The sequence below is a fragment of the Anthonomus grandis genome, chromosome 15, assembly GCF_022605725.1.
Source record: "Anthonomus grandis grandis chromosome 15, icAntGran1.3, whole genome shotgun sequence".
NCBI classification, from domain to species: Eukaryota; Metazoa; Arthropoda; class Insecta; order Coleoptera; family Curculionidae; genus Anthonomus; species Anthonomus grandis.
In genome coordinates this window covers 10,586,545-10,600,522 of record NC_065560.1, presented here as the reverse complement: position 1 = coordinate 10,600,522, position 13,978 = coordinate 10,586,545, and positions in this window count along the sequence as shown.

Here is a 13,978-nt window from a genome sequence, read left to right as displayed (position 1 = left end):
GAGTCAAAGGTAATATTAAGATCAGTAATTTGCTCTAATCTACTCAAAATAGTATGATTAATAAAGTAATCAAAATTTAAGGGTGTTTTTGATCTAGAGTAACTGACCACACTACATTTAGCCGCATTCAAGCCTAACCTGTTAACAGCGCATCATACCTCCAATGTATTTAGACAGTTCTGAAGAAAAACACAACAAAGTGATTCACAGATGTGGCTAGACAGATAGGATAAGTTAGTAACACAAGATCGCCCGCTAAAAAATCCATGCTGGTCCTCAGAGACGAGTTCTTTTGCGTGACTAAATAGCGACCGATTCAGGATAATTTCGAAAATTTTTGAGAAGTTACAGAGTAATGAGATTGGCCTGTATTTCACGATTTGATCAAAGTTCCCAGCTTTTAAAATAGGTTTTATTTTAGCAGTCTTCAAAATTTCAGAAATCTGCTCTGTTGACAGTATTAAGTTGAAAATGTAGGTCAGCGGATCAGCCAGGACACCAATGCAATCTTTAACCAAGAAGCTAGGCACACGGTCTACACCAGATGTTAACTTATTTTTAAGTTCTTTACTAGCCAAAATAATCTGGGAAGCATCAACGTTGGAAATGTCAATGTGGGGCACATTATCAGACGTCGACGAATGGTTAATGAAATTTGATTGTATAAATGCCTCACCAAAGAACAGTGCAAAAGCATTAACTATGTCTTGTGGGTCTTTAATTATCACGTCATCGGGTAGCCTCATCATACCAGGAATCCTGGTGCCAGCCTTCTTAGAACCAATAATATTCCAAAAGCTAGATAGTAGATGGGTCCAAAGAAATATTCCTTTCAGTGTTTGATAATATATACAATTTATATTCATTGCGTATTTGTATTTTGATAAGGCGTCTAATATAATGTAATTTTTATTTTGAAAGAATGGAGAATTGTACATTTTAAAGTCCTTGAAAGCCTTTTGTTTCCTATAAATGTTCTTAATCAATTCTCGAGAATAATAATTTGGAAATCTTTATTCACGTTGCTGCTTAAAAGGAATGTATGCGGCAAATATGCCATTCAATATATCATTTAGGGCTCCACATGCATCATTAACGTTACAGGATAAATACACAGTAGACCAGTCAGCTTCAAGGATCGAGTCATAAAGGAGATAGAAGTTGGCCTTTCTAAAGTTAAAAGAATGGGTTAAGTTTTTATTAAGCTGAAAATTATGGACACGTTAGCCTGAGACAGTAAAATCTATTTCCAGTGCAGGGTGATGCAAATCCTCCAAGACAAAAGGCACGTCACTATGAGAAACAGTACGGTGAAGTTAGATAAAACAAGATCCAATATTCTGTTATTATAGTTTAGGATGTTATTACACTGAACAAGACTAAAAGTGTTGCAAAATTATTCACAGCAATAGACTTTTGACTAACATGATTACCTGTAGGTGAGTTAATAGAAAAATCAGACACGTTAAAATCGCCCACTATTATTACATTATAGTTTAGCTTTGATATTAAAAGTGTAAACTGATCCAGACATTGCTCGAAAATTACAGATGTGATAGATGGTGGGATGTACAAAATAATCATGTAAAATATCTGTAACCTAATAGTAAATTTACAGCCAACAACATCGATAGAGGGCACAATACTGTTGCAAAAATCAGACAAACTAATTTTTTCAGACACAATGTTTTTAGAAACTCCACAGAGAACTCCGCCACCACGTGTGGCATTAACAGATTCAAATTTTCGGTCCGACCGGTAAACATCATAAGTCTTTGAAAATATTTCACCACTAGATATCTCTGGCCTCGACCATGTCTCGGTGATGCATATGGTGTGAAAATCCTGAGCAATGGCGGGAAGAAAAAAGTCTCGGTTTTAGTGTTAAGACCACGAACATTTTGATAGAAGCAAGTTAAGTGGGCATCACCAGCATGTGAATATAAAGGCGAATCTAGTTTTTTGCTAAATGATAAACTGTTGAACAATCAATAAATAGGGCCACTCTATATGTATAAGTTTTAATACAATTTGCTGAAAACCCAAAAAAATTGTTAAATCGTATGGCAATAATTCGAATTAGTAAGTCTTTAACGAATATTTGTATGCATATAATTTTTAACCTATGAGGATGTATAAAGTTTTTACAAATTAAATTAATTGATCACTTTAAACAATTACCTTTAAACTTGTGCAGAGATTTAATATTGCAAGATGGTGAATAATATACTATAACTTCTGAATATTTTGCCAAACGCATAAGGGTCTATTTAAATATGGAGCTTGGTTTACTGGTAACCGTGATTGTAACTAATTTGGTTTTTCCTATAAGGATAGATAAAAATCCAAAGAATACGAAAAACCTTTATCTATCGCTATAAAATCGTCATTACCATGAATATGATTAGGGCTATAAAAATTCAATGTGCTGCAAAAACATTTCGAATAGACAATTTATTTATTACATATTTTAATATATAGATACTGTTTTTCGTTTATGGTAAAAATTATAAAATACGTTGGTCATTTAAGTCATTTCAAGCATTAGCTGTCAATTATAGATAATTTTTATTAATGATTGGATCTAGTTTTAATGTTTTGTTTATTGAGATGTATTTTAGCGTCAATATTTTTTTTTCAAATTATATTTTCCATATGTTTAACACAAAAATTCCATATTTAAAGAGCTGAAAACAAGATATATTCCTAATGGTGCTAGATTTATTCTACCAAAAAAATAATGCAATATATATGTTCAAAATTTTAAAGATCAAATCAACTTTATTAAACTTTGTAATGCTCTCAGCATTCCAACTTTAATATTAATCAATAAATCACTTAGCAACACCAATAGTATAATAAAGAATGCGCCTTTCAAGAAAGGTTGAATCTTTTTCCTCCTTTCAGAATTACTATTGAACCTATTATACTAAATAAGAATATTAAAAACTACTAGCGCATTTAAGAATTTACGTTAAAAAAAGTTTCCCTTTTCTCAAATTTTAGCTTTTTTAATAGTTCTCCCAAAGCTTTTCAATTTTTTTTTTCATGTTTTTGTGCTTAGAAAAAACTCATCAAATGCTAAATGTTAACTGTTTAATCTAAATTAGACACCTTATTAAGTCCAGTTCACTATATACAGTAGTTAAACTTATAGCTATTTAAGAATATGGTAGAATTAAAGAATATTGTAACAATTTGACAACACAGTGCGCCTACCGATTGTATTGTGTCCGCAGGAATAGACAGTGGTGTAGCAGAGAAATATTCTCTGGTACATTATGTCTGAATTTTACCTGAGATAATCTAATGAAATGAATGAATTACTTATATTTGAGATCCTCTAGAAAAAGAATAGATCCTACACCACTGAAAATTGCAAGATCACAAGGAACTGAGAGCGACAGGAAAAGCAGTTGGCGTAGTAGGAGCGCAGAAGGTGGAGCGGATTTTCGAATAGCAGCAAATTATTTTAAGAGGGCATACACTAGCAGATTTTTATTGCCTAGCCGTGTTATTCAATATATTAAAACTGGTACATGATGTAACGTGCACTATAAGCTTTTATGAGCTAATCGATACAAAAGTTTAAAATAAAAAACATTTTAAAAACTTTAAAATGTTATTATTACATCCGTGATTGCAAATTATTTCATTATGAGAATTAAAATCAAACTATAGTGACAAACAGTAATTATTGTTCTACAAAATCAAGCTTAAGGCACTAGGAAAAACCTACCATGCATGGTGTTTTCACAGGCCACTACACCAAACATTAATAGATTTCATATCACAGTTTTTCGGGTAAACGAGGACCAACTCATTATCCATATTCATAGGTACATGGACCAAATTAAATTAATTAATTAGACACTGCGGAAGCCTCAGGGGTCAGGCAATCCGCTATCGGAACCAAGGAAGTTGACAGACTAAAAATGGCATCACAAAAAATGTCCACAGCTTTAAGTGCACTCTCTGGAAAGAGCAGTAAATAATGGCAGGCACTTTTTATTGCTCTTTCCACAGACACAGGACTGTTGAAAATCCGAGAAAGTCCCAAATCGAACAAACAAAGGAGGATGAAAAAATCAAGCGCCTTACTAAGACCGACTATATTGGTGACAAGTCACTAAACGCCCCTAGGATATCTTACCCTTAAGCTGGGATATATGGTGAAAAGTATTAGGATATCGTTGATCGCAGATATCCAGATATTCTTCTGTGCGAGGAACAGGGCAGACTCGTCCAGGATATATTACGTGAAATTCCGAGTTTCAAGCTCCGACCAAAGGAGGCTGTAAGCTAGTGAAAAGCTGAAGCTCTTTAGGGACCGAGCTAATCTTGGGGTATGATGTGAATTTATATTTAACAAATAACTTAGAAATTTCAAATTAATGAAGAATTGTTGAAAAAGTTCTTATAGGTAAGAGACATATAGAATACTTTTAACAGAATACATCACCCGGAACAACAAAATAAAAAAGGCTTAATGGAGGGCAACTAAAAAGGAAGAGAATGCTAGAGAATGGCTTACTTCAGAAGATGCTCGCTAAAGAACAAATATGCATTATAAACTGAATTTATACAGAAAAAAATAAATACACACTGGCAGCAAGAAACACCCTGACCTACTTATTTCGGGTTCATTTCCGTATTTAAATACCTGACAACGAGAACATCTTAGAATGACTCTACTGCAGGAGTCATTGATAAACGGATGTGGCACTGATATTTGAAAAGATCAAATAGGCTATAAGCAAATGTGATCTGCCGGTCCTGACATAATTTTTCTAGCAATTATGTGGCATGGACTAGAAACTATAATAAACAAGCTGACTGAGACGATGAGGCCCAATTCAACCGGTAAGATTGTAGTTCGTCAGAGTGGGGTTTATAAATAAACCTGTAAAAATAGACCATTCTTAGATAGAATTTCTTAGAGCAATAAGTTGATATGTAGAAGCTTAAATTGATGATCTTCTCCATCAAAACACTGCAGGAAGGACAACAGGGACAGCGCTACATAGACTTATGTTCAAGGTAGAAAAGATCCTCAAAAAGGAAGTATCCTTTTAGTACTATTTTAATAACCCATATTTTGAATTTATAACAAGATGAGACAATTCATCTATGTATCTCAGAGTGTGAATGTATATCATTAACATTATAATAAAGGTCTTTATATTCAAGTATAATTAGCTGTACCATGCACAACACCTATACCACATAATTTTATTTAATTTACCTGAATATCACTATTGTAGAAAATATATAAATAAATCAATAAATGCCTAAAGGAAAAAATTAAAAAAATTAAAGTATTTAAAAATTTATCTCAAGCTTGGGATCATCAGGATTGCCTTAATTCTTCTTATAATAAGTTTGTTGCTGAACTTTTTTATTTTACAAGGAGGTATCAGGTTCTTGTGAGGTTAGTAACATAGGAAAGATTATAACAAATCTATCCTGTATCAGTAAGGTCTAATTTTCAAACGTATATTGCTTTTAATTTAAATTTAGTATAATTTTCAGTTGGGAAGCATCTCTAACCATTAACAAATATAAACTACCAACAACCACTATTCAACAATCATATGTAAAGTGTATTAGATCTTGGAGTGTTCCGACAGTAGAGGTGTCCAGATATTGGGAATATTGACAATGGCTATTGATATCAGCTCTAGCTGAAGATTATTTGATTTGGCTTAATAAAAGTTGCTTCTAATATTCTTCTTTTCTTTCAATGTTATATTGTTATGCAGTGCAATGGGGTCTGGCCCCGAGTGACCTTTTGCACTGCGACAATTATTGTTGTCCTATTATGCTTCCCCTGTCTCTATATATTCAATACGTTAGAGGAATCAGCTCTATCAGTGGGAGTATCAGCAGATCCTTTTCACTCAGCCTATATGTGTGTAAGATTCTGTACCTTCTGTGGCCCAGTGCTTCGCAATTTGCAATCGAGTATTCCATCGACTCCTCTTCCCTACCGTAGAATCTGTAGATGTCGTTGTCAAATTCCAAAATCCATTCTGTATAGGTGGCTGTTGCAGATGTAGTGGCTTATTTGTGACCCTACCAGCGTCCTTAGGTTTTTCCTATCTAGTCTTAGAGCTAGATTAGCTCTCCCAGTTTCGAAGCTCAGAAACTTTTTGGAGTGAATCAACCCATTGATAACATTCGAATTTAGGATTATCCTGGACAATGTCCATTTCACAATATCTTCTTTAAGGAAAACTTTGTTGAACCCAAAAGATGGGATGGGTCCAATAAAGTTTCTCCCAGCCTCTTTTTTTGCGTAGAGGTCCGTCGTCTCATTCCCAGCGTGCCACTCATATCCTGGTGCCCAGACCAGAGTTATTGGATTCCGAGTTGCCAAGTCATTGAGTTTGCTGTGGTATTCCAGTAGTAGTTTGAAGTAGTAGTATATATAAAGGCGCTTAGGGCCCTAAGAACCGATTAGCTATTCGAGAATGTCTTAACCCGTATTTATTTCTGTCTCCTTCCAGATATGATTTTCACAGTGTTTTATATCACGAATAGTTAGTTCTTCTCTTGTCTGAGTTGCACTTTCGATGTTCTTTTATCCTGTGTTGAAGTGTTTTTTCTCACCTATCTATAACTCTCCACATTTATAGAGGATTTGGTATATGCAGTACTTGGTGTCCAGTAGTATTCTGATTTGATCTTCGATACTAAATACGTATAGTTGTCTTCGCAGTGAAGGAAGTCTTAACGTTGAATTTTTTACCAATTTTCCTAAGTTTCCCTGATGATCTAAATCTGTAGTATACTCAAGTTGCTGTAGTTCTTTCCTTGTTATTTCTGCTGCTTTCCTAATAGTTGTCTTTAATAGTTTACTTACATACCCATTCTTCTTTGGGAGAGATACCACAATAATAAATCTTTGGTGATGATTTATTATTGTGCTATCCCTCCTATATGGAATTTCCTATTTATTGATGCCCTTGGACGTCCATTATTGTTCCTTACAGGAATATCTAAAAACGATAGTTCTTTATAAGTTTCTAACTCCGTTTGTCTTAATAAATGTTATTGGTATTCTCCAAAAAATTTGCCAGCTTTGTATTGCTTTTATGCATCCTAATTAAATATGTCATCATATCGAAGGCAGAACTTGAGTTTAAAGTCCAATGCGTTTTGCAAATATTGCTTCCTGGCTAAGTCTTTCACTGATGATGTTAAGAGCTTCTCCGATTGGAATATTTATAGATAGACTATTAACATCAAAGCTTACTAAGTTATCTGTGGATCTAACGTGAGTGGCCTCAAGGAGTTCGACGAAATAAGCTTTCGTTCAAGGAAATCTGTGTTCGGTGATGATTTTGCCAAGTTCCGATAGGTTACAAAGTCCGTCTTTATGTCCCTTCTTTGTGTTTTTTAGGAAGCCCGTAAAAGCTACTTAGTAGAAATGTATAGTAGCTTCTGTAGTGTAGAGTGAGTTAGGTCCGCAATGCATCATAAAGATATGTAGAATTTTTTTGAGCGCTCAGTAATTTCTTTCTCTTACTTGATGTAGGATTTTCGGTTAGTAGTTCATATTTACTTCTAGTCAGCTCTACCACTTTCAAACGCAGACTCTCCTGTATTAATTTACTTATGTATAAATAAATATTTGCGTATATGCCCGCCTTTATTTTGTAACTCATCATCTTGCGCAACAAAATGACACATTTCTCATTAAGTGGAATAAGGCAGACGAAATCATATGATTTTATTACAATTGCGGATTTTGTTTAATTTAAAGTAAAACTTAAACCTAATGTGCATTGATAATATACAATTACGTCTCTGACATTTTACATCTTGGCATAGACGTTAATGATTGTTTATCACGTATGAATAATAAAAAATACAGCACGAGTCTCATACGTGATATACTTTTTTTGTGTATTTAATTTGGAAAAGTATCGATTTGTATGGTTATCTATGCCAAAATTATGCAATTCACTGGTTACGATAAAAATACGCCACGGATTTATTTAGTAGTATTACTATGAAGATTTGATTTATTGTTTTTTAAAATTGTTTAAGATCCTTATCTTTATTGATCGGAAGATTTTATTTTTTCTAGAGTCACGGTTTTTATTGCTACATGAATTGTACAGAGTGTACCCGTTTTTTTATGATTTTATTATGATGACTGACTTATTACATAACGACGATATTACGATAGTCACACATCGAAATTATGATTGATTGACTATACCCAGTCCACACTTAAAACCACTTACTTTTAAGAATGATTTTTTTTTAAATAAAAATCATGTGGCTTTGAAAATATGTTAATCAAACTATTATACAAAAAACGTTTTTTATTATAATTTGATATGTAAAAAAATACAATTTTTTAAGTCTTAGACCAAGCATCTGATTTAGACTCAATCTCCGGTTCATAATCTAGTGTCCGTCCTAGCATAATATAAAATATAATGAAACAGCATAATATTTGTCTGTTTCAAAAGTGGAAATGATCTAGCATTGAAAATTAATGCTTTTCTGTTTATAACTAATTTAGAGTGAATAATAATCAGCTTCTCAATTTTATCCTGTGATAGTCTAATTCTTTTGCTTGTATATAAGAAAGTAAAAATCCAGTTTTTATTTCAATTTGGACTGGATTTGCGATCATTTTCCCTATATCTAAATTTAGTGAACCAGTCATTTTAGAGAGAAAATGTACAGTTGGTCTTTAATTAATTGTTTTTTTTTTAAACAGAGCATTAAGAAGATTTGCTGCAAAATGAATCAACTTAAATAAAACTAGTAGCGTATGTACATACTCGGAATTATGTAGGTTTATTGGTAGAGCGTAATTTGGTATAAGAATCGTAGTATTTTGAATATCTGTTTTTACTATTTATTTTTGAAAACACCAGAATTACCATAGCACTAGAAGAACCTTAGCTAAAGCCTTATCAATTTAAAAAGACTCTGATACAGCTATCTTATCGAAAAGACAACTGAATGATCGTCGACTAAAAGTGCGCGAGCTATCGGACATAGTAAGCATTTCAAAAAGTGCGGTACATCGCATATTAACTGAAAATTTTGACATGAGAAAGCTGAATGACATGAGAAATCTGAAAGAACTATCTTGAAAAAGGTAAAACTATCAACAGCGAGTATTATGCGAATTTATTGCAACGTTTGAGCGAATAAATCAAGCAAAAACGGCCGCATTTGGTTAAGAAGAAAGTGTTGTTTCATCAAGACAATACACCAGCTCACAAATCCGTTATTGCAATGGCCAAAATTAACGAATTAAAGTTTGAATTGCTACCTCATGCACGCTATTCGCCAGATTTAGCTCCCTCAGATTATTTTCTGTTTCCAAACTTAAAAAACTGGCTCAGTGGTCAAAGATTTTCCAACGATGAAGAAGTGATGTCTGCAGTTAATGGCTATTTCGAGGCGCAAGACAGTTCTTATTATAAAAAGGGTATCGAACTTATAAAACATCGCTGGAAAAAGTGTATAGAGCTGAAAGGAGATTATGTTGAAAAATAAATACATTTTTTTCCAAAATTTTCGTGTTTTCTTTCTTGGGTCGGGTACTTCTGGGACCACCCTCGTATATGCATTGATCCACAAAAATAAATACCCAGGCAGCACAAATATATCCAACGGATAAGGTTTCCTTTTAATTAAAATTAATTTCCAGTAGACATCCATTAAATTTATGAAAAAACCCAGTTGACGTCTATGGCACTATTCAAATTTTACAAACTTTAGCGTCCATAGGACTATTAGATAAAATTTTTCATTGAACAGATAATGGATGAAGAATTTGTTAATGGGGAGAATAAGCAATGGTAACATCAACTTTCGTGCAAGAAGTCCACTGGACCTCCAGGTTTTTTGCGAAACAGGTCCATTAAACGGTACTACCTTGGTTCTTATGTTAAACACTTCTATTAGAATTGTCCAATAGATTTTTATCATTATTTACCAATATTTTCTTATCTTATTGAAATCATGACATTAAAAATTTTGTAAATTTATTCGTATAGGACGTCCCTAAATGAGTATTTTTCATTAAAATGAAAATACAGCTATTCATTAATTCATTAATATTTATCCAATAGTTTCTCATTGTTTCTAAGCCGTGGGATTAAAAATGTTCTAAATCCATGTTACGTTATTCATAGGTATTCATCAAAATAAAGATCTTTCATCACCCATGTTTATGAGGTACCCATAAAATATGAGTCCAAATTTGAGCTTCTCACAAAGCTTACTTTTTGGTAAGCTAACTACATTTTTCAAAAGATCTTTTAAATGGCTAATAAAACTTCATTGGATAAAGATAATTTAAAATCCATCAGTTTGTACAACATTATGATTTAGAGAATGTCCATATAGTCCATGGACCTTTCGGCCTAGTTCGGACCAGTGCAGGACATCCATTGGAGGATGTGGATTGTTTGGGTAGTCGATCACTTTTAATAGGTCAATTAGCCTTAATCCAAAGAAAAATAATTAAATATCTCTATTCGTATTCCTCTTCTATATACTATTTTATTAAATGAAGTTTCTATTTACGAGTATATATGATCTACCTTACAAAATATGGTTGAGAAAATTAGAAAATCCTACTAGGTAAACTTAATATTATCTTGTAAACTAATTTAGATAAGAAAAATGTAATTCATATAAGTACATTGTTCTGTGTCACTTATATTAAGAGTGAATAAAGTATTATGTATTTAGTTTATGCTTTTTAATTTTAGCAGAAAAAATACAGCAAGCAGATTCCAAAAGGTTTTTTCTTTATTTCATTCTGAGCCACTGAGATAATTTTTTAAATATTTCACTCAAAATTCTGCTATCTGTAGGTACATCAGTTGCCTCGATTATCTCAGATTTTTCCACCCAACACTTGATCCTCGTTGAATAGGGCTATTACATACTAATGTATCAGAAAATTGTTTTAGTAAATATCTTAGAAGGATAATAGTCGTTTTGTGATATTTTTGTAGAACTATGCAAAGTAACAGTTGAACACGAGAATAAAAGACAATCTCTGAGCTAGTAGATAGCATGAAAAAGATTTGTAAAACCTATAACTCATAATTTTACAACAACACTTCACAAAACACAAGTCAAAACCAAAAATTTGTAAGAATAAGCATTTTGGTTGAAGACACTATATAATAATATAATAAGTGCAACTGTAAAGTGCCACTTATACTTTTTAGAGACTAAAACATGATAAACTAAGCAGATATTTGCAGGACTCAACATCGTGACTTTGAAGTCTAATTAAAAGGACAGGCTAGGTAAAAACCTTTATTTATTACTAGATCAAGTTGCCAATTTAAATCAGCACTATTAGATTTATAAAAGATACTTTTTTAGATTTATGTAAGAATTGTGAGATTTGTCCAAAATGGCAAATTGAAAAATCTTCTGATCTGAGCTGTTATACTAACATCACTAAACACTGCCAGCCCTACCTATATTCAATATGGCATCTATATATTTAGAATAACTTCATATTATGGAAAATTTTAATATTAACCTTAAAAAGATTCAAACAGACAAAAAATCAACGAATTCAAATGAACTAAATGAACATGATGAATAACTCAATTTGAAATTTAATGTCAATGGATGCAAATCAGTGTCTAAGCTACTTAATTTGTGTTCAAATTGAATATGAATGAGACATAATATTAAGATCTAATATCAGAAATTCAATGCATACTTAGAACTGGCTGCATGTTTTTTTAAAATATTGTACAATGTCCGCCTTTTACCTGTAGGATTCTTTAAGAGGAAAAGTATATAGACATATTTTAAATAACAATAAATAATATAACTTATATAACCATAATAAAGTTTTGTACAAAATTAAGCAATATGACAAGTATAGCCAAGGGGGATCATTGGAGAGGAAGGGTATTATAACCTCAATATTTAACATGTAAGTGTTGTAAATGAGAAAGAGTGTTGGGCAGAAAGAGGTTGAGAGGTTGAGAAGAAATTTACTCTAAACATGTAAAATTGTATAAAAATCAAGATAATATATGTTCAAGGAAGTTCGGGGAAATTTGGGATATACAGGGTGTCCCAAATTCGAGGGTGACCATTGCAATCTCGGAAACAGTAAGAGTTACAGGGTCGGTTAAATGGAGGCAAAGTTGCGCAATTTGGAGCTTAATAAAATGACGTTTAAAAATTTTTAAAATTCAGGATACTTATCTTCTACCAACTTCATTTAAAAAGACATTGGAAAACTAAAAACAGTTTTTCATTGCCACTTTTTATGTCCTACAACATGACGCAAAAAAAAATACTTCGACGTTTCGTTTTTTTTCGAATATCATCAAGTTTATTTTTTCTTATGGTTGCCATACTAGATTTTCTCATTTTTAAAAAGTATTTTTAATTGCCTTTAAAATGAGGTATCGCACTTGCATATCCAATTGCTCCTTCTAGTACTTCACATAAGAACTCCTCGAGTACAAGAGAGAAAGATAAATCGATGGGATTTCCAAATAAATTTATTTTATATGAACTGAAGCTATAAAATACTCTGTATTTGATATAGTTTTTTTTTAACCAATTCAATGAAAATGTATCAATTGAATACGGGGTATTTTATAACTTTGGTTAATATATAACACAGAGTTGATGATAATTTTCCAGATAAACTTGTTAACAAATCCCATTGAGTTCTTATGCGAAGTACTAGAAGGAGTAATCGGATATGCAAGTGCGATACCTCATTTTAAAGGCAATTAAAAATACTTTTTAAAAATGAGAAAATCCAATATAGCGTCCATAAGAAAAAATAAAGTTGATGATGATCGAAAAAAACGAAACGTCGAATTTTTTTTTGTGTCATGTTGTAGAGCATAAAAAGTGGCAACGAAAAACTGTCTTTAGTTTTCCGATATCTCTTTATGTAAAGTCGGTTGAAGGTAAAAACGATTTTGACAAATTTCGTTTTTTTTTCGGATAACTTCAGAAGTATCTGGAATTGTAACATTTTTTAAACGTCATTTTACTAGGCTCCAAATTGCGCAACTTTTCCTCCATTTAACCGACCCCGTAACTCTTACAGCTTTCAGATCCCTATGGTCACCCTCATATTTGAGACACCCTGTACCTTCTCTTTTTCAGGAAGTCCAGTATGTTTTTTGACCAGTGCACCGCCCCTCGGAGAAACTTGTCAACCAGCAAATTTTGACATATCTGAAGTCCACCAACATCATAAGCGACCGTCAGTGTGTTTCAAAAACACGGGCTTAATGGCGACTTTTTAGCATTTGTCACACGTGTTTGAACCGACACTATCGAGAAATATAACGTATTTCGTGCAATAGCTCTGGATATTTCAAAGGCATTCCATAGGGTCTGGCATAAATACCTATTAAAAAAACTTTATTCTTATAGTCTGGAATTTTTTGGCTTAAAAATTTTCTCGAGAACCAATCCATTCAGGTTGTAGTTTTCAAAAAAATTTCATTGGTGTATTTTTTAAGTTCTTATTTATGCTTTTATGTCAACATAAAAGATGTGCTTCGCCAGTGGTGATAAACTGCAAAATAGAAAATTGGTGGAAGCATTATAATTACATGACATTATTCACAAATGTATTTTTCTTAGATGACAAAATAACTATGCAATAGAAATTCATAGGCAAAGCGCTAGCTAAAGAAACAACAATTCTTCACCAGAAGGGGAATTTGAATACGCCGCACGTCTTGACCATCTCTACTTTCAATTTTTAATGTTGAACTATAGTTAAAAGAGTAGGAGTAGGAGACACGGTATCATTCTCTTTTTAACATGTGACTCAGACTTGTTAATGCCATTTACTACATTGATTTCGGTATCTAAGAGCTTCGTTGGCCAGGCCGGTATAGAGATATATGGTATCTTCTCTTAACTTAACTGCTCAGGCATTTTTGTGCGAACTTAGATTTTCGCTAAAATTTATTTCTTT